Source organism: Mustela erminea, chromosome 14, assembly GCF_009829155.1.
Source record: "Mustela erminea isolate mMusErm1 chromosome 14, mMusErm1.Pri, whole genome shotgun sequence".
In the NCBI taxonomy this organism is placed as follows: Eukaryota; Metazoa; Chordata; class Mammalia; order Carnivora; family Mustelidae; genus Mustela; species Mustela erminea.
The window spans coordinates 18,831,162-18,853,340 of NC_045627.1; the positions used below are offsets into that span (position 1 = coordinate 18,831,162).

Genomic DNA, 22,179 nt, shown 5'->3' on the forward strand with positions numbered 1-22,179 from the left:
AATCAGTACCATGCTCTGGGAGCATAGGATGACCAGTGTTCTGAGGACGTAAGATTGAAAGAATCCCCTTGGCTTGGGGGTTGGACCTTTATCGGCTCACCTGCCGAACCTTCAGGGGCTCTGCTGCTCGGCGGGCGCTCCTGGGTGTCCACACTGATAGAAAACCATTCTGCCAAGAGAATGTTTTTTTCTCATTGAGGGACATTTGTCAGGAAAGGTCTGTGGAGCTGTCCTGGGTCATTGGTCTCGGAACTCAGTACCTTTATCAAGTGGAGTTTCTAGAACAGCATCTCCCTGTCGTCTGCGGTGGTGTTTCCTGACTCACGTCCGTCTTCAGTGCTGGGAAGACGGAGCTAGTGAGGGAGTGGACCGCACAACTGAAGCTTCCGTGGGCGTCTTCCCGGTCAATGCCAGGCGGTGGTTTGGACTTCCTCTGGTTCCTGTCATCCGTCTCCTGGGGGGCTGTCTTCCCCATCAGCGTCTGATTTTTGCCCTTCTCTTCTCTGGTGGACAAGCCCTGGCATCTTCTGGTAGAGGAACCAGACATATGTCCTCATTCTCTGAGCAAAGAGCTAGGGGACGAAGGCCCACCTGAGTGTGGGGTGACAGGTGGGTGACACTTGGGTGCACCGTCTGGGTCAGGCTGCACTTTGTTCAGGGACTGTCGTGCATAAGGGCAGGTGATCAAAGAGGTGCTGGTTTTACTATATGTATGTGTGTTAAATCATCATATTCTCCACCTGAGAAAGGTAAGTGCCATCAAGACGTGTTGGCTCCCGTAACTGGTGGTGAATGCGTGAGGCTTGCAGGACAGATCTGTGTGCTGGGAGTGTTGGCGCTCGCCTGAGCTGGTGTGGAATCCGCTGACTTACCCTTTGGTTCCATCCCACCGCGCCACAGAAATTTGTAGGTGCGTTTATTTTTCTTCTTTTTTTTCTGGGTACTTTCTGGTTTTGTGCATATCCATGTATTATTTTAAAAACAAACTAGGTTCCTACTAAATTTGAGCTTAAAAAACCATTTTCTTGCTGCAGTTTTCCAAACAATTTTTAAGGATGTGAAGTGAAGACTAAAATGACCTCCTTATCCTTATCACCCAGTGTTGACGGCCGTCTGATCTATGGTTCTGGGACGGGGAGGGCGGTATTTCAAAGCCAGTCTCAGACATCGAATCATGTTGCCCCAACACTTAGTTCTCATGTCTGTTATCCAGTTATTTACTTTTTGTCTGTTGACTCTTCTTTCTCTTGTTCCTGAAATAACTTTTGGACTGTGCCCCTGCTGACGCTGTAAAGGTGTACGTGTCTGGCAGCCGCGCCCTTTGCGCAGTGCTCAGGGGCTGGCTGTCAGGGACCCTGAGGAGGACAGCCTCGGTGGCATGAAGTTACTGGGAGAACCCAGAGGTATGACTGCGGCCTCCCTGGCTGGTGGGGTTAAGTGGAAGGCGAGGCCTTTCCTTAGGATGTTGTAGATCCAAACCGAAGTCCTGGTGACTGGTGTTGAGTAATGAAAACCTTAAAGAAACGATGGCCCTTGAACCCTAAGACGCCCTTGGGGAGCATGGCTGGATCTTGTCTTAGTTCTGTAGTTCCCGGGGCAGAATGCTGTCGATATAACCGCGTAGTCAAATCTCTTTTGGACAGCGTTGCCTGTCTTTGAGATGTTTCCCTGTGGTTTGTCTCATCAGGCCCGACTGCAGAGCCCTGGGTGAGAAAGGTGTTGAACTCTGCCCGGGTCAGTACTCAACTGATTTGACGTTAGTTCTCGGGTCCCCTGGCTCTGTGTCGGAGGGATTTGAGTTGCTTGGGAACCTATTGTGAAACAGGAGCATGGCTTTTTCTTTGCTCTTGAACATTGCTGTGGCAGATGTTGGAGAAATGCACAGAACGGTGGACCACATGCTGGAGGTACTTGGGGAAGGGCCAGAGGTGCAAGCACCCCTTTCTGGGGCAGATTCCTGCGATCACAGTCTCACCCCCGTGACCTTGGTTTCTTCCCATGACCTCTCTCCTTGGCTCTGACCAAACCCTGACCATGACTGCTGCCACTTTGACCTTGGCGCACAGGTTACCTTGGTGATGGAATTCATTTGAGCCTAACATGCCTGAAATTTTTCCTGGGAACTGGAGGTCTTTGGTCCAGTAGAGACATTGTGTGGACGTGCCCCCACCCCCGTGCGAACTTGGTGCAAACATTGGATTTCCCAGTTCCTTTTTTTTTTTTTTTTTTTAAGACTTTATTTACTTGACACAGAGACAGAAATCACAAGTAGGCAGAGGGTCAGACAGAGAGAGAGGAGGAAGCAGGCTCCCTGCTGAGCAGAGAGCCCAATGCGGAGCTCAATCCCCAGGACCCTGAGATCATGACCTGAGCTGAAGGCAGAGGCTTTAACCCACGGAGCCACCCAGGTGCCCCTTCCCAGTTCCTTTTAAAATGTCTAGATGTGAATATTTTATTGGCTAAAATTCCCCAAGGGAATAGAATGATTCTTCAGAGTTTATGTCCTATTTGGGGAATTTTTACAGCAGCAATTTCAAAATTTGTCTGTTTTGTTTCTCACAAAGATAATTTTTATTTCATCAGTTAAAATTGGTTTCCAGCTGAAGTGTCTTTCCTGCGGCAGCTGAATTTTGTAAAACACAGTGCAGGCATTCATTTATTACACAGACTTAAAGTACCAACCATTTGAGTAAGAGTCAGACATAATTTTGGGCAGGTCTTTTAACCGTGGTTTATTAGTCAAGGGATTCTTTATAGAAAATAGGTCAATCTAATTTTTCAATAAGAAGTTGCTTTGAAAAAGTTAAGAGAGAGCCAGCTAAAATCGGGGGTCGGGGGGATGTGTATTATGGAATATGTTACCTGGCAAGCTGTGCTGCTTCAAACGTTAAATTAGTCAAAACGGTGGTCAGCCAAGTGTTCTCAAACAGAGGTTTTGGTTTTAACACATAAATAAAACGCAGATCTGCAATTAGTATGCAAGTGATGCCAATTGCAAATATGCAAATGATGCCACCAAATAATTAAGGAAGTGCTCAGAAGCAGTTTTGTTTGTGAAACAAAAAGTTTCGTACAAAGTCTGCTGAGACACGGGGCTTGTGAGCTCTTCCGTGTTTTGCAGGCACTGGGACACTGCGCGGAGCACACGTGGTGAAGAGGCCACGGAAGGGCAGGTCTGTCACTGATCCTGGGCCTGTGAACCCTGCTGGGATTCCAGGGGGCCTTCATCTGGGGGAACTGGTGGTGGCTGGCCCGTGGGGAGACGTGGGGACGCGGACACACACACGAGGCCCACGGGTCAGGTTGCTGTGTGACCATGGGCGACGCACTTCGAAGCCCCAGTTTGTAAATCTGAACGGTTCAGTTAGAGTGTGATCTTCAAATGAAGGTGCTTGAAATCCCCCAGATAGGAGGTGATGGGTCAAGAGGTGTGAAGTAACGTGATAAACACATTATTTCTTGTCGATTCGGGCAAAGGGGATGGTTTTGTGTGAAGCTCGCTGTGATTGTGTTCTAGGGCAACACACAGGATTTAGGTGTGGTTTTATGGTAAATTGTAAACATGAAGTCTTGCCCCTCTTACAGTAGGGGCCCTAAGGCCCGTGCACCCAGATCCTAGGGTGGCTGTGTCTTCCTTCTGCTCATAGGAGTCATGGGAGAAAGTGTTCAGAATGTTCTAGTTGCCAGATGACGTCTGAACTCTTTCCCTCATTCCTGATACCATTCCACTGGAAGAACAGGTCAGAGGCTCCTTTCTCTTTTCCTGCACTGTGTTCGTAGATTACTTGGACGGCCCGTTCCCGTTACATGGAGCCACTTAGGCTCACTGTTTCATTCATTCTCTTGTAGCCCTTGAGTGCCCGCTGTGTGCTAGGCACGCTTTGGGACTTTTAATCAGCACATTTTCTGTTGTGATATTTAATTTACATAACCAGTCTTTGGAGTAGACGATACATTCATGTGGTTCCACATTCGGACCGTCAGAGAGGGTCCCCAGGCACAGGGTGGGTCCCACCCTCGCTGCCCAGGTCTGCTCCCCGGGGTTGGTCTGCGGGGACTGCTTTGAAGCCTTCAAGCAGTATTTTGTGTGTGTCTCTTACACAGATGGTGTGCTACAATACATAGACATCTTCCCCTTCACTTCTTTCATTTAACAATTAGTTTTGCATTTTTTTTTTTTTTTTTTTAATTCCTGAGGGACGCCCCTCAAATGGTTAGCACAGGTCATCAGAAGGCCGGGGCTGGGGAGGCTGGGTCACCTCCCACCCATCTGCCCTGGAAAGCGCGTCTGGGTTGGAATCTGGCGCGCAGGGACGTGCTGCTTCTGTAGTGAGCAGCGACGGAAAGCCTGTTCACACAGACTCATGTAAACGTGTTTTGGGGAAACGGGTCACGGCTGTGTCTGGGGTGGAGGTTGGGAGCTCTTCAGAGCCTGGGACCCCGGGGCTGAAGGTAGGAGCTGGGGACGGGCTCTCAGAAAGAATCACAGTCATGTTTGTGTGCCTTTGCCTAAGAGGTTGGGAAGTCAACACTGTGTGGAAGGAACTTCCTGGGCGGTTTATTCCCTAATGTGACCCCCGCTGTCACAGGTGTGACTTGTGCTCAAGAATGGTCTGTGTGACAGATGGAGCTTGAGACGACAGAAGTCTGTCCTCAGCTTGGGCTCTGGACAGGAAACCTGCTCTTGTCTCCCAGCTGTGGAGCAAGGGTGGGGATGGTGAACGTGCGAGCCTGGGCCAGGAGTGGACGAGGCGGGTGGGCCCTGTGCTTGGAACCCCCAGTGGTGGTGACCCGTGAGCATGCCCCCCGAGGTGGCAGGGAAGGAAGGGAGAAGAATTTGTGGTAACAAGGCGTGTGGTAACAGTGCCTTTGAGGAACTCAAAACACATTCTGGAATCTTCTGTTGGCATTGCTGCCCAGTGTGATGGGAAGGGAAGGGACAGCATCCTCACTTGGGGCCACACACCCCGGTTGGAGCCCGCTGTCAGAACCCTGCTCTGGCATGTGACCTCGAGCACCACAGCTCACATCTCTGGCCTTGGTCCTAACCCTTTCATAGGGATTCTTACTCTTTCTCATAGGATTGCTTTGCTTTCAGTGAGCATGTCTGTAAAAAGCTTAGGTCCTAGTAAACTCGGAGTACTTAGCTGTTCTCGGCTCTTCTTGCCAGGAGGTGGGAGCAGGAAGCGAGAAAGCAAGTCATGGACCTTCCCTCTCACACGCACAGCAGAAGTGTGCTAAAGAAGGGCCTTAGGGTTTTTTTCTTCTGTTTAGAGAGAGCATGTGAGTCAGGGTAGGGGACTACGGGGAGAGAGAATCTCTCAGCCCCCACCCAGCCCTCCAGCCTCCCCCCACAGTGCCCCAGACCCACCTTTTGATGGAACATTTGAGACTTTCCAGGCACTGAGTGTTTTACCTGTGTTTCTCCTTCTGTCTTCTTCAGAACCTTGTGATGGCCTTGTGACAACTTCTTAGGTGGTATCGTCCCTACTGCACCCAGGGAAGGTGGGGGAGTTCAACCACCCTGTGGTCACATGGCAGGAACTGATGGAGTGGGCACAAGAAGGCCCATCCCCCTGATTCCAGAATCTGTGTTCTTAGCCCGACCCTTGCAATGGTCATAGTCGCCATTGGTGTGCTAGAACCGTGGCTTGTCAACAGTTCTCTGAGGTTACCACCTGCGAGCATTACTAGTAATAAGACATGGGGACGTCAGCTTGTCCTGCGATGCCCTGAAGAGGATACAGCATCGCGTCTGAGGTGTTCTTGCCCAGAATGCACAACCTCAAGCTGACCCGGAGAGAGCATCTGACAGACACCCTTCCAGGTACCTCCTGCGGGCCGTGGGGTCAAGGCCCGGAAGTGCGAGGACCGATAGAGGATGGACCACATGTTGGGGGAGACTGAGGGGAGGGGGCACTGCAAGGACATGGGGGAAGTGTAAACAAGGTCCATCTCTTGGTCACTGAGGACACGACAGCATTCATTTCCTGGTGTTGATAACTATACTCTGGCCATCTCAGTTGTTCACAGAAAGGAAACTGGGTAAAGGGTACACCTCCATTTTCTGTGCTATTACTGCAGCTTTTCACTACATTTCACATTGTTTACAACAAAAAGGCAAAGAAAATACTTATTTAGCCACCTGAGATTGATAGTATTTATTCTCATTTTAGAGTTGAGGAAAACAAGAAACTTAAATGTTCGGTAACCTGCCCAAGATCACACAAACAGTAGCCAGCCGTTGTTAGCGAAGGAAGGAGGGAGAATTCAGACCCGTTCTGGGACATTCTGGTGCCTACTGGAAGCACCAGGCCTGTGGCTGCTTCAAGTTTAAGTGTGTGTTTGAGAGACAGCAGCCACGACCACACTCCAGTCAGAAAAGAGTATCTGTGCCTGTTGAGAAAAAAGCAGTGCACATTAATAATGTAGAATTTTATATGTATATATATATGTATGTATGTATATGTTTTGTGTGTATATGAAACAGTTTTAAGAGAATTTTATATTTAAAGCAATTTTAAAAAATCACATGAAGTGCAGTCGAAGTCAAAGTTACATAATTTTTACCAAGGATGTGGAAACTGTTCATTATAAGGCTGTCGTGATCTTTTTTCCAAATAATTTCTATATCCTGTGTCTCCAAATTACATATACTGCGTTCCTCTCTCTTCTTGGTGTTCTTTCAGATTTTTCTTGCAGAGTTGGCACGGTTACATGTGTGATGTTTACACCGTTTAATTCAAATGACACAAGAAGAAAATCATCCTTCTGTCTTGCTTTATTAAAAGATTGATGCTTTGAAAAAAACATGTTTACAAAAAACAGACGGGATTGGGGGCGCCTGGGTGGCTTAGTGGGTTAAGCCTCTGCCTTCGGCTCAGGTCATGGTCTCAGGGTCCTGGGATCGAGTCCCGCATCGGGCTCTCTGCTCCATGGGGGAGCATGCTTCCTCCTCTCTCTCTGCCTGCCTCTCTGCCTACTTGTGATCTCTGTCTGTCAAATAAAGAAATAAAATCTTTAAATAAATAAATAAACAAACAAACAAGATTGTTCTAAAACTTCAGGCCAAACATGAGAATACAAGTTTGAAAGAAAATCCTGTATGAATTTTTAAAATCCTGATACACTAGAATTGCAACAAAAGTCCTTTTAATAAAGGAAGAGGTGGATTATTGTCTCTGTTCATCTCAATAACTCAATGAGAAATTCTGGATAATTCCTTGATATAATAGTATTAAAACTGTGGTACAAAGATCTAACCTGGAACCCCTTTCTGAGCCTCCACGTCCTCCCTGGTAAAATAGAGGTACAATAAACTTAGCCAGAATTTTTGCTGAGAGAATCAGATAATTTTATAGCTTATAAAGTACCTATAAATAAAAGCTATAAGCATTCAGTTTTCTTTATTTTGCTTTTTTAGAAAGCACTTTCTTCCTTCTTGGTAAGAAGCCATTGTACTTTGTAACTCCTGCTGGACTTAATAACCCGCTTCTGAAGACCTTGACCTTTGCTGTTTCGATTTCCACGTGTTTGGTGTTTCTGGGAACGACGGAAGCAGGTTGCTCTGTGCCGAGCCTGCTTCAGCCGGCATACGGTGGTGCTGTTGATACTGGCATGTGATTCCCATGGTCCTGTGATGAAACTGGCAGCTCATAAAAATGAAGCCCAGGGTGCCAGGCCTGGGGAGTCCATGAGACCAGAATGATCTCAGGGGCTACTTTTGCTGTAACTTAGATCTTGTCCGCTCGAGACAGTCTGGCAGCTCACAGGACTCTGTTGATATGTTGATAACAGAAGATAAGGGGGTGTGTTGGGATTTGGGGGGATGGTGGGGTGGAAGAAGGGATGTATGTGTGTATGTGTGTGTTGGGGGAGGGTATCCACCTTTCAAACAGCAATCTGTTTTTACAGTCTTTTGTGAGAAAAGTATTAAGGGTTCATGATACGAAATTTTTGAGCTGTAAGAAGGAAAGTGGGGGGGTTAAGTCGCCGGGAGTAACTGTCCTGAGTTTGGCATGTAGACCCAAACTCTCATTTTCCGGTCGTGTAGATCTCTCTATGATACAGTCATCACAAAACCACGACTGAGCTGTACATAGACCGCACAGAAGCTTGCTTAAAATCGGCAGCACACAGTATCACGTGTATCTTTCCGTATCCTCGCAGGCTTTCCAGAAAGACCGTTTATCACAGTGTAGAGTTGCTCATTAAGGGTACTGATTCCATTGGTCGGTGTCCTGTTGTACCTGAGGACTCTTCCCAGAGATGGACTGAGGCCAGCTGAGACCCACAGGTCAAAAATCAATTAAATGTAATCTCAGCTCTTATTTTCCCAAGCTTACCACCATGTAAATGTTGCCTAGTATAAAAGGCACAGATATGTATGTCTAGTAGTTTTGACCTCAGGAGTTCCAGAGGATCTAAGGAGAGAAGGTCTGTCTTCCACTCTGAGGTAGCTCAGCTCTGGGACAGGGTGGGTTAGCAGAGCCTGCGGGGGACTGGGCCAAGGTCTGTTCCATTTTCCTTTCATCCTGACCAGCGTTTCCACTGCCAGCGGGGTTGGATGGGTTTCCAAAGATGCAGGGGACCTTAAGCCCCACGAAGAGGCGGGGGCCGGGGAGGGTGAAGTCTGGGACTGGCTGGACTTGAGAATTCTTCAGTAATCTTTCCTCCCTTCCCTCTCTCTTTCTCCTTGTCCTCTCGTACTCTCTGTCATGTTTATTTTTTTTTTCAAGCACAGAGTGGTACATGATTATTGCATAGAAATCACATACGGACAAGTGACGCCGCCCCCCCCTCCAGTCTGCAGCCTTGCTGTCCCATAGCCTCTGACTGTGTGTACTTATAGACTTTTTATGCTTATACACGTGGGTGTACATCTATATAGCAAAATACATATGTTTTACTTTATTTCATTTATTTATTTATTTTAAGTAGGCTCCATGCCCTTCATGGAGCCCAGAGTGGGGCTTGAACTCAGAACTCAGTCAAGACCTGAGCTGAGGTCAGGAGTCGGACACTTAAACCAACAGAGCCCCCTAGGCGCCCCCCAGATACATTTCGGAATGAAAATAATCCACACTTCCATGTCACAGACACGCTGGCAACCACAGGTGCACCTCATCTTCTGATAACCGTGTGGCCTGTGGTGAGGAGGTTCCACATTGTTTTATCCAGATCACGATGAAGGAGGTTTCGATGCTTCTGCTCTACCCTCATGGCTGCAGTGAATGCTTCTGAACCAACATCTTGACTTGTTAATAAGTCTGTAAGCCGGATTCTTAGGAATTCTGCAACAACAAGTAGGATGTGGATTTGGTAACGAACGTCACACTGCCTTACATGAAGGTTGCGACAGTCTTCCCTGGTCTGATTATTTCTGCTCGTGCTGAACCTTACATGCATTCCTTGTATTTATCTCCTGTTCTACACTCTTGGTACTTTCGGTTCTGTTTATCCTACCTCTCGGGTTCTCCGCGTCGCTCTACCCGGATCATCGGTTCTCACCGTGGGAGATACTCACGGCTTTTTAAGAATGGCTGCCCGGGACAGCGGGGAGTTGTCAAACAAAACTCATACTCATTCGGGGAATAACGAAGTAACTCCGGGTTCAGTGGCTTATTCTGCCGTTCTTGTGGACACGGGTTTGCTACTGCTTCGTGGTGGTGACCGTCACCAGGGTCAGTTCCGAGTAAGTGTGGATACACGAGGTACTAGTCATGGTTCCATGTGCTCATTCGCTGAACAAGTGTTTACTATTGGAGCCAGAGGAACCTCGCTGGGCAGGAGCGTGGTGTGTGTCCTGGGGCTCCCGGAGTGTCCCGGACACTGTTCAGTGCTTAGTACGTGCTTATTAGTAAATGGTTTTATTCTCATGATGTGCCTGGGCTCTTAGAGATATGGATAATTTTCAGTCCTTAGCTCTTAGCGTGGCTCTGTTTATACCAAAGAGAAAAGCTCATTACGAGTATAAATAGAAGGTGAATTTGAGCATGCATCTTCAGCGTGGTTGCAGTGCTTGTCGCCCTTGCCAGGGTGCGTGGGTCATGTGCTCTCTAAACGCTGACCAAGTCCCCTTTATGGACAGGGAGTCTCTGGAACGTGCCCGAGGTCGGCACAAGCAGGGCTTATTTTAGACGAGGACCTTACGTTCTGTGTGTAACTTGATTCCCCCAACATAGGCGCGGAACATGATGCAGAAATGGTATGGCCACCCACGGGACCGCCCCTGTTACTTACTGGTAAGAACGTAGTTTTCAGAAATAATTTGGAAAGCCGCTTTTGGCACTTTTTGTTGCTAAATACCCTCCTTATCGAGAGATTCTTTCTTCCCAAATGTAGGGTACAATTGCCATTCTTAGTCATTTTCCAGTTTCGATCTTCACGACTGCTGTTTTGTCCTTTTACAAATGAAATCCATAGTTTCCCTTGCTCCTTGTTTCTCTTTTATGCCGAAATAACCTGTGACATTTGGAAGTGAAATGGTTTGATCCCACAGTTTGCATCCTTAGCTCATTTGACAAGACGGTGAAATGCTTTTAATGAGCTGGGCCTGCTTTTCAGGTTATGATAACATAATGTTCTCCTTGGACATGATACTGACATTTTGTCAAATGGTTTAGGTTGTTAACGCATGCAGAATTTGGGGGTGGAAGTGAGCATTCCATGATCTGGGCATTAAAAAAACACAGCTTAGGACCTACGCCTGCAGCTCTGTTCCAGCGGCCAGGCTCTGTTAGGGGAGGGGTGCTTAGCGACGGGCCATCTCGCCATCCTTTTGCTCTGGTCGGCCTGATTCCCCTGTCCTGCCCCAGCCAGGCCTCAGCTGCGACTTCAGATGAATGAACAGTCCATCCATAAAGAACCTCATTCTTGTTCTTTCTGAAGCCACTGGACAACGCCTGTAAGGTGTCCTGTTGCCCAGGATGGTACTGTGTCCCCACTGTGACACTCTTACCAACCTGACCCAGCGTCCTCCCTATGGGGATTTTGGTCACTTTGAAAAAAAAAGGGAGGGCTTCATTTTAGGTGGGAAATGACTGTGTTTATAATTCGGAGGGTAAAGTCGTATTTTTACTCTAATTCATTGTGTAAATATGAAATTATAAAATTTCTCTGATCACGTTCAGTTTTGCATTTTGTGGTGTTAACTCTGGATTTTCTTTTTACTTTGCCTGTGGCAAAGAAAAAAAACTGAGCTACCTCTTTGAACCTTCTCCTTAAGCATAACAATTGGATGGCTGATTCCTTTTGCATTCCTTTTGCATGTTTGCATGCTTAAGTTCTTAAGTCAGTGTGGCTCCTGTCATTATCTTTTCCTACTAAAGGAGAAAGCAGTATAATTAAAGGATGTATGTTTTCCCATCTGAAAATCTTAGCTGTATTTCTTTTTAAGAGGATATTTATTTTTTAATGAATTTTTTTGATGATGTATTTTATGGATTTATTCTTTTTATAGGTGAGAGAATATGAGTTTTCAAGAGCATAATCTATTTATTGTCACACTGTGAAGAATCTGGATTTAAGACCAGTGTTCTTAGAGTCAGATACTGGCAACTGCCTTCCTTATCCAGTATTTATTTTTTCATTCATGGAGCAGAGATTTATATTGAGTGCCGAGCATGGTGCTAGCTCCTGGGATACTGTAGGGGAAAAATACAACGAGCCTTCCTTCACGGAGCTTCCAAGGTGGTAGGACAGAAAGATACTCTCACTAAGGGAGATGATGTGGGTCAGGGGATGATCACAGAGGGTTATCAGAAGAGATCACATAGGAGTGGAGACCTGGAAGGTGAGTGAGGAAGAAGGTGACCGGGTCTGGGTTTGCAATGACTGTTCAAAGGTCCTGAGGCCATCAGGAACTAGAAGCAGACTCCTGTAATTAAGGTGTACGGGGGCGGCACTTGGCCGTACAAGGGCAGGAAGGGTCTTGTAAGCTATGTAACAGTTGAGCATGGGTTTTATTCTCAGAGTGGCGGGAAGCACTGCAGGATTTCAAAGATGGGAGTCACAGAGTTTAAGAAATTCTTGCTGCCGCCTTATGGAGAATGCAGTTGGGTGTTTGGGCGAGAGGTGAGCAGAGGAGGTTGAGGCAGGAATTCCCCTGAGGTGTGGCGTGGAGCCACAGTGGTGGTGTGGAAGGAGGGAGATGGGAATGGGTTCAGGATACTTCAGAAGGGGGATTGACAGAATGTGCAGATGCTGGAGGGTTTTGTTTTGTTTTTTTGTTTTAATTGTGGTTCTTTTTCATCTTTGGCAGCTCAGTAGCTGTGATTGTTTTTCATTGGTGAGATTGAATTTTTTTTCCTCCACATTTGTTGGTTGGCTGTGCGTGTGTGATTGGCCTACTTGTAATCTTTGTTTAAAGTCTTTTCCTTAACTGATTTTTTAGGAGTTCTTTGTACTTGCAATCTGGGACAAATAAAAAATGTTTTGCCTGGTGTTTTCATTTGTGAAGTGTTTGGCCAAGTGTTTCCATGGTGGTTTGTCCAATGCCGTGGTTCATACTTGGCATCACGTTTGTGTTAGTGTTAGAGACTTCATAAATGCATGTGAACTTGAGAGGACACTTCATGACCCATTCACAATGTACTTCACCATGATACGGCACAGGGATATGCGTTCGAAGCTTGTTGAGAGTAAAGAACATATTTGAACAGAGAGCAAACTATTGGGGCATAGATGAAAGGGGCGAAGGGGCGTGGGAAGTACAGACCTCCAGGTACCGAATGAATGAGCCACGGGCATGAAGGGGTCGGCACAGGGAACAGTCACTGGCACTGAGTAGTGTCCTGAACTGATGGATGGGAACTACACTGGAGTTGAGCGCAACGTCACACATAAAGAGGTTGAATCACTGTGTCATACACCTGAAACTCATGTCACCTTGTGTGTCAGCTGTCCTCCACATTTTTTCTTTTTAAAAAAAACTTATATTTTACTGCATGAACTACAGCCTTTGCTGTGCTTTTTCAGACTTTCTGGTTTTTCACCTCACCTCTTGCTAACCAATTCTACAACTTACACAGTGTTTTTACAGTTCAGCTTTTGTCACTGATGTGGGGTTATCATGTGCAAGGTTCTAATTTTGTTGCATGAGGTTACAGTAGCCAGAGAATAGAGCTTATTAAGTTGTTGTGTAGGGCAAGAATAAATGTCTAAGCGATTGTCTTGTTGGGTGAGGTGCGAGATGGCTCTGATTTACGGTATGGTTTCCTAGAACTGGACGCGGCCACATTGTTGATGGCAGGGTCTCGAGATGCACGTTAGAATCAGATGGGTCTGGTGGAAGTAATGTCAGTTGGGGGGTTGAAAGAGAGGTTCTAGTTCTTGCAATTGGATTGCCTCCTTGTATTGTTTGGGTGTGGGATCTCTGCTGGAGGGTATCTCCCAGATCTTTACTGCTTGGGAAGGGTACCTGGGTGTGTGAGTTCGTGGACTCTCTGCTGCCCCCTGGTGGTATTCTACCTTAGTCCATAGCTGTCTCTGAGGCCCTTTTCCAGCTGAACTTTGGTGCTAGGAGCCACTGATCCATTAACAGAGAAGTGCACTGCGTAGCATAACATGTTTTACGCCTGAAACTAATGTAACTTTGTGTGTCAGATATCCTCAAGTGAAAAATCATTTTTAATCTAAAAAATAAAGAAGCTCACTGAACGGGGGTCCTGGAAGTTTGAGAAATTATCAGATAGTTAGAATCAAGAAGTCATGGGCAATGGTGACCAGAGAGAAGTTGATGTATTGTTAGAGACTCACTTTTTAAGAGTTGGTTTAGCTTTGGTTGGGGGAAAATGCTTCATGCATCTTTTTCTGAACATGGGAATAAAGGTAGAGGAGAGACCCCCACTTGCTTTCTCAGGATCCTTGATTCTGTTGACTTCCAGGGAACCAGATGGGGTCCAGGGCCCGAGCCAGGCAGGGGAACATTTTGTGGGCGAATATGGCAGGCATGTGGGCAGTGTCCTCATGGGAAATGCTGCCCAGCAGACGTACATGGAAACGCCATCAACCTCGAATGTACCTCTTGGGATGCTCTGTAGTCTGAAAATAGTTTGCACTCCTCCTGCTGTCCATGGAAGTATTAGAAATTTATTTTGGGAAATAGACTTGAACTTGATTTCTCCTATATGGACCTATGACTTGTTGCTAATTTTGGAACACCGTCTTACGCTCTAGGGTCATGTTCCCTAAATTAGCTTTCCTTTTACCTCAGTGAGTTACATTTATTTCTGTAAGTGTAAGTTTAGAAAAGATTGCGTAGACTTTTCTCACCAAAATGGAAGAGTTTTGAGTTCCGTGGTTTTTCTAATCCTCAGGGTACTGTACAAACAAAACAAAACAAAAACCTTCTTCCTTACAGATAAGATTTTTTATTTTGGATTAATCAGGAAACTGTGGTGTGTCCTTTCAGCCTAAGCTGAAACTGAGCAGTCTCCAATTTAAACACTAAAGGTATACTTCAAATTAGTTGAGTCTTACTGTTAGGCCTGGGTCTTCTAGAGCCCCCACTGATTAATAAAAATGGCCAGGGATGCCTTGGTGGCTCAGTTGGTTAAGCTGTTGCCTTCGGCTCAGGTCATGATCCCAGCATCTTGGGATCAAGTCCCGCATCCGGTTCCTTGTTCATCAGGGAGCCTGCTTCTCTCTCTGTCTTTGCCTGCTTGTGCATTCTCTCTCTCTGATAAACAAAATCTTTAAAAAAATAAAATAAAATAAATAAATTAAAATGGCCATACTTCTGAGTCTAATTATCAGCGCACATCTAAGTAAGACTTTTTAACCCCTTCTGGGCGGCAGAAGCATTCTGGGAGAGAAGCAGTTTAGGAACTGAAGTATTAAGCCTTCCAGGACGTTTTCATGGTGTGTGAGACAAGGGAACAATATATTTGAAATCTGAACTTAGGAAATCTTGGGGAAATTGTTACTGCCTATGAAATGTATCAAAATCTTATGGTGCTTTAATTCTGGGCATTTATATAGTATTAAAGAAGCACCATGGCTCATTACAGGAGTGCGACTAAAAATGCAGTAAAAATTCCATTCGTAGATATCACAGGGAGGGAAGGAATCCCCTTTTCTTGTAACTATCTCAGGTTCTTTGGCTGGGGCCCCTTAAATTAGACTGACAAAACACAGATTAACTAGAGAAAGGCAAACAAGTTTATGAAAGTGTTATGGGGTGTACACAGGGGAGCACTTAGGGATGAATGACTGGAAAGAATGGTAAGAACCTGGGTGAATACAGCATCTTAACAAAAGAACATTGAATTTTCTGAGTAGAGGCAAGACAGAGGCTCTAAGACTTGGAGCTTATCCAGGGCAGCAAACGTGAGAAGGCAAATTACACAGGGAAAAAGAATGCAGGTTTCGTTAGGTGGATTCCTCTGGGCTGAGTCCCAAGTTGTCTCCCGATTCATGTCTGCTGTTCCCCGTGGAGGGGTGGGGGAGATTTTTACAAATTTGTGTCTGGCTTCGGGACAGCTGTGAGAAGAGCAGAGAGCATTCTCTGTCTCTGCTTCCTCTCGATTGCCTTCACCTGAAGATGAACCTTCTGCCAAGGCAGCCGATCTTGGGGCTGCATATCCTGCTGTCCTCCACCCCAAGAACGCGGTTTTTGTGCTTGAAGTGTGCGGGGTCTCTTCTGGCTGGGGATGGAAATGCTCGTAAGGGAGGTGGAGGGCGGAGACTGGAAGCAGGTGCAGATGGGAGTAGATGGAAGGAAGTTTGACCAGGATGGTGACAAGCAGTGCGACAGAGCATCCTTCGAGATCGTGCTCCCCTTTTTCTGTTAGAATGATTTTTTTTTTAAATATTTTATTTATTTATTTGACAGAGAGAGATCACAGGTAGGTAGAGAGGCAGGCAGAGAGAGAGAGAGAGAGAGAGGGAAGCAGGCTCCTTGCTGAGCAGAGAGCCCGATGTGGGACTCGATCCCAGGACCCTGAGATCATGACCTGAGACGAAGGCAGCGGTTTAACCCACTGAGCCACCCAGGTGCCCCAGAATGATTTTTTTTTTTTTAAAGTAGGCTCCATGCCCAGCACAGAGCCCAACTCAAGGCTTGAACTCACGACCCTGAGGTTAAGACTTGAGCTGACTGAGATCAAGAGTCTGATGCGTAACCGACTGAGCCACCCAGCGCCCCTCAGATAATTTGTTAATACAGAATAGTAATAGCAGGAACATATCTTGTATTTTCAGCCATGCTTCTTGGACATTTGACAGACGCTTTCCATCTGGCTGTCACATCCCCTTAAGTTCCAAGAAATCTGTTTTCTCTTGTGCCCTCATGAACTTTACTACTCACACATGGAATTTCCTAGCTTCCGTGTTGGATGTTTTTTCCTTTTTTTTTTTTTGGTTCTCTATCTTTGTCTTTTTTTACTGAGAGATTTTATTCTAACTTACTATATAGCGAATTTTTTGTATTTACCGTGAATTCACAGAGAGCTTTTTTTTAAAAAAAATTCTCTGGATGCCTTTTTGTGTGTGTGCCATTTTGCTCATTGTACCCATTTGAAGATATGAACCTTAGTTTTTCTTAACATTGTACTTCCCTACTTGGTCTGTGTCTTCTGTGTTCTGTTTTGTTTTAATCTCCGCTTTCATATTTATCAGAGTTTCTTTAGACGTCTGTTAATTTTTACTTGTCTGTTCATATTTTAAAGGAAGCACTAAAAGTGCTGTCTGGAAGCACTTTTCATGAATCTTGTTTGTTTGGATTTCAGCACAAGATGGTCTGTGTTCTTATAAAATGTCTGGGGTTCAGAAAACGTGGATCGGCTCACCTGTCTGGAAGTTTTCATCCCGGCAGCCAGTACTGTGGGAGCCAATAAGATAAAAGGGTTAGGGCAGGGCTGACTTACTAACATCTGTTTGCATCTGTTTTACTTAGTCCCTGTTCAGTGCAATGCCCCTGCTTTCTTTTTTTTTTAAAGATTTATTTATTTGAGAGAGGAGTAGATGGAGAGTGAGAGAGAGAGAGAATCCCAAGCAGACTCCACACCAAGCAAGGAGCCCAACGTGGGACTTGATCCCAGGATGCTGAGATCATGGCCTGAGCTGAAATCAAGAGCTGGGGCCCCATGATGCCGCTGCTTTCTGGTGCTGCCTACCCTGGCGACTGTTCATCCCCCCTTCCACAGAAGGCGGGTCCAGGCTTCTCAGCTAGGGGCAAGGGTTCGGGGTGGTTCGGCTGCATGCAGTGAGAAGCTGGAGGGAACTTCTTAAATGGTCTTTCAACCAGCCCTTATTTTTAGCTCCACCTTCACCCCCATCTTGCAAGGTCCCCGTGCCACCAGCTTCCTCGTCCTTTTAAGGCTGCTCACCCTTCCTGGTTCCGGGCTGAGGTCCTGCTCCCTGGTCTCCTCCTCTCCTTGCCTCTTCTGTTTCCTCTTTTTCAGAAATCCCTGCACGCTCGTATCAGGGGAGCTTGAAGAGGCAGTGGAAACTAACACATATGTTCAGTTAGACACCTTTTTTCAGTCTGCATCATCTTTTGATTGACTGCATGTACTTTTCTGCCCCTCCCCCGCCGCGCAAAAAAACCTCAAGACGATACAGCTGCTGGGTGCCATGAGCTTGGGGTTTGAGAAAACCTGTCCCTTGCCTTTAAACACAGTAAGCAGGTAACACCTTACACATTTGCCCATTTCTTGTCCTCTTACGAGCCCCACTTAACCCTTTGTTCTCTCCCCTTCCTCCTGGGGCACCAGCGTGCACCTTCTTTAAACACACCTGTCTTTGTTCCCGCTAGGGCTGGTTCCTTCTGTAAGGTTACAACTTGCCTTGGCGTCTTTTGTGTACTCCCTTCACAGCCTCTTCTAACGTACTTTATTTTCTCAAGTTCATGGTCTGGCAAACTTCCTGTTTGTTGCACCTGCCAAAGTTCTCCTTCGTGGTGGATTATTTCCTCATGTGACTGGTAATTTTCAATTCTTGTTCATCCTTGGCTGAGATGACTTCTTCCGTGGGAATGCTGTGAACTCTTGCTGATGGAGGGTCCCTAAGTGCTGTTTTGTAGTTACTTGCCTTATGTATTTGCGTTAATTTGTTGGCTTGGAACCCACACCACACGAGTCTTTTGAGTTTGAAGTTTGCATTATTGTGTATTGATCTCACACGCCCAACTTTTCCAGTCCTAGAGGGATTCTGGTTTAATTCAAGGTTTTAGTTGCAGTTGCCTGTCTGGATCTGGGCTCAGGCCATGTCCTCTGCCCTTGAATCTTAAAAGCCCAGGCCCTGGCAACTAGGATCTACAGCTAGTAACCCTCGGGGCTCCGTGTGTTGGCTTCTTATGTTTCCCACTCTGGCTTTTAGTACATGGGAAATCCCCTTTCTGTACTTGGCCACTCATTTTTGTATTAAAATTCCCACAGTTACATTTATGTAGGTTTTTATGTGCTTGATGTACAAAGAGGTACACATCATTGGGTACATCTCTGCATTCTTTTCTTAAAAATTATTATTTATCTGAGAGAGAGAGAACATGTATGTGCACATGTGTGCACACGAGCAGGGGGAGGGGCAGCGGGAGGGGCAGGCTCCCCTCCCCACAGGAAGCCTGATGCAGGGTTTGATCCCAGGACCCTGATAGCATGACCTGAGCCTAAGGCAGAGGGTTAACCTATTGAATCCTCTGGGCGCCCCTCTTTGCATTCTTTTTTATTCACATGTTCAGCAAGCATCTATTAAAGTACATAGTGTGTGTCAGGCTCAAAAGAGTCAGAGGCAAATGAAACTGGGCTTCCTGAAGGCAATAATCCTACAAGGATGAATGTAGGAGATATGAAGGGCCTTATGGGCAGAAAGCACAATTGGGGAGGTGTACGATGAATGTTTGTGAGGAAAACTTCTACCCAGTGGAGCAGGGGTATAGCCCAGGTCCACTGTTTGCAGGGCAAGGCCATAAGGTAGAGAAATCCCGGAGGTGGAAAGTAAAGCAGAAGCAAATGGGGAGCTTTTCCCAGGCCTCATGGAGCAGGTGAGATCACCACTGTGCATGTCAGTTGGATGCGAGAGCCAGTGGACCCTGCAAACATTGACGATGCCCCTAGCGTTCTTGGGTGCTGCTACAGTGAGTCTGGGTTCGAGGACAACAGGTTGGCCAGATGAATATTAAAATGTCCTGCTGGTTTCAGACATAGGTGGTTATTAATCAGTAAAGTAGAAGTAGATCATCTTCAGAGTTTTGGTAGTTGGGTTCTAAGAAAAATGCCAGGGGAAAGCCGTAGTGATTACTCATCATTAGAGGTCTGCAAGGTTTTTCTTGTAATGACAAGAGGGCAGAGTTTCCCAGCGGTCTTTGACATTTGGCCGTAGATACCTAGATAGATGCGCATTGAAAATCTAGATGATGAAACAGTTTTAATTCTAATGGTTTGTTGTTGTTTTCTCTCTGGAATGATTGGAAGTATCTGAGACAGAAATTTCTTGATGCGCTTGGGTTCCAGGATTTGAGCTTTATCTTTGTAGATGGTCTGCCTCATCTCCTGGGACCATTATGTTTTGAAAATCTGAAGGATTTGGGGAGTTAGTTACATACAGGAGGCAAAGGTTCCAATTACTTGGAGAAATCTGCAGGCGCACTTCTTATTTTGAAAGAAAGGTAACGTAGGAAGAGTCTGTGTTTAATCTTAGAGTGCAGCATCCATGTTTAAAAACATAGATAATGCTCGAATAAACACAAGCAGTATGCGTTTATTAGGGAAATTAAAACACTGAAAAAAATTAAGCAATTAATTTATGATTTCATTGCCCAAAGGCAACAGAAGTTGATATGTGCCTTCAGCCTTCTTTTCTCTGAATAGTTTTGATACATGTATGTTTACAAAAATGGTATTCTTGTTTCCTGTAGCCTGTTGAGAGACAAAAGTATACATATGTATCACAACAGCTATAGAAATCTAGTCCTGTCTTAATGGAGGCTTAGTATTCTGTTGTATAATACTGTATTTAATTCTCCCTGTGTAACTTTCAGGTGGTTTCTAATTCTTGGCATAATAAATGATACATTGAATTTTCTGGCTACAAAAGGTTTATTATAGTCTGTCCCAGAATGACTCAAATGGAAGCTCAAGGTATGGGAAGAGGGATTAGCTGGTCTTGCTGGTAGTGTAGGGCTCTCCTTGAAATGGATGACACGGTTCTAACCATCCAGGAAGGAACAGAACCATGATATGTAGCATGAAATTGACATGGCCAGTTTCCTATTATTATTTCATACATACTGCTTTCATCAGCCAGGACTCTTCTCTTTCCCTCTGGAACATGGTGGGGCTACGAGCACTGCATGGGTCATTTTAGGGAGGGGCCACGTAAAGGGAGTTGTTCAGTTGGTTAAGTTATAGGGCAGCTGCTGAGAAAGAATAGGTGTCAGATACTGTGAAATCTAAGTGTCGGACATGGTGAAATAGATAAGGAGTGGAGGGGGGCAGGAGGATGGCACCAACTGAGGGGGGCAGCCTGAACAGCCCCTAGCTGTTCTTTCTCCCATCTCCGCAAAGTCAGGCAGCGTAGACCTTATTCAGGGAGCCACTGCTTACGGGACAGTTTTGTTTGCTACTCAGAGTTGACTCTGGAATTGTGAACGCTGCATAATACCAATTTAAAAGGACCATCTAAAGGTTAAGGCATCACGAGCTATCTAAAATTCTTCCACTGCGGATTGAAGTTAATATGCAGGTGTTTCAGCTGAAACTGTGCACTTGCTCTCAGTTTTATGAATTCTGCCTATTTAGGTTAACTCTTTGCGTGTTAACCACAGTAACAACAAAAATCTAAAGCTAATGAGATTGGAGGAAAGCATTCCAGAGTTCCCCAGATTGAGTTAGAGGAGAATTGGGACTCTTGTCTCCTGAGTATTGGAGTGGACTGCGTTGCCCTAGAAGGTCTGATAGTCACTGCTGCCTTTTATGGAAGGTTCTGGGGATGCAAAGATGCAAAGACCTTTTTCTGGACTTACTCTTTTTACTGAAAGCAGTTCATGTATTTCAAGATAATAATGTCGGTTTCTGATTCGTGTTACTCATTAACAAAGCACCCACAGGTAGTTTCGTGTTAGAGGTCTGAGCTCCACACTCCCCCAGTTCTGATCTTGACTGAGTTGATTATTTGAGCTAGGAGAGCAGACTTCACATATAAAGCCCATGTTACTTCTCTTGTTTTTAAAGATTTGATACAAGAAGCAGAACGTTTAACTCAGAGTGTGCTTCTAAGACTAATTGTGCAGCACACTACTTTCTACTCTGATTTACCACTATCAGCAGGTAGAAACATCTGGAACTTTGCTGTAGTTTCTCCATTGAACTGGCAGTTAAGTTCACTCAGTCTTGGGTACACTGTGCCTTAAAAAAATTGTAAAGATACAATTTTTAATTTCATGGCACTTACTTTAAAAGTTCCTTGACTCTTCAAAGAATAAATAATATTCAGTATAAAAATTTCTTCCATTTTTATGTCTTGCTTTATGTTACCCAAAGTACTGTCAGTTGTGCATAAATTCCTTAAACTAATATGCAAGAAGCAGATGGAATAAATTCTTCCGTTTTAGGAGACTGAGGCAGTGGGATTGGAATAAAGTACTGAGCAGTTATTAGAACTCAGACGTTCTGAGCAGTTACTTCGTGGGTACGCTACCCATTTTCTGGCATTTGAATTCTTGGAAACTTGAGTTCATTGTTTAGTTGATATGGTAGCTTTGTGTTAACACAACAATGTTTTATTTCTAGACAACGGCAGACAATAAGATAATATAGTAGATTCTTTTGGAATAGGGAGAAACACATATTCATAAAATATTTAGTTCTTTTGTTTGGTTAATGTTTTGTTTTCGTTACCAGGATAATTGCTTTAACCTGTTTTTCTGATTCTAGAGAGCTGGCTTTGATAATTAGCTATAAATAGTTCATAGTGTGTTGTGGCATATTGTCTGATGGGTTTTATGATATTAAAGCTTAAAATACCTGTTCTAAGAACTGGAGCCAAATTGTTTTAGCACATTTATTTTTCACTCAGTTGGGGTCTCCTAGAAGCCCCTGCTGCGTTAGAATGTATAAGGCCTATGTGTTGTTGTCCTTGCCCTTAATCCTATAGGACTCTGTAGCTATTTTTTTGGTTTTTGGTTTTTGTGTTTTTTTGTGGGTTGTTTGTTTGTTTGTTTGTTTGTTTGTTTTTTTA

The 22,179-nt window shown here is 45.3% G+C and overlaps 1 protein-coding gene across 12 annotated transcripts in view; it reads left to right on the forward strand.

Moving 5' to 3' along the window:
• SGMS1 (sphingomyelin synthase 1) overlaps positions 1–22,179 on the forward strand; it is a 266,791-nt gene that overhangs the window by 202,424 nt on the left and 42,188 nt on the right. Inside the window, exon 1 of one of the 12 annotated variants that reach the window (XM_032312967.1) lies at positions 3,155–3,173. The exons of 10 other annotated variants lie outside the window; for them this stretch is intronic. The gene's annotated coding sequence lies outside the window, so the exon portion shown is untranslated. Of the gene's footprint in view, positions 1–3,154; positions 3,174–10,225; positions 10,245–22,179 lie in introns of those variants that run through there. One more of the 12 variants, XM_032312957.1, reaches the window with a different exon arrangement.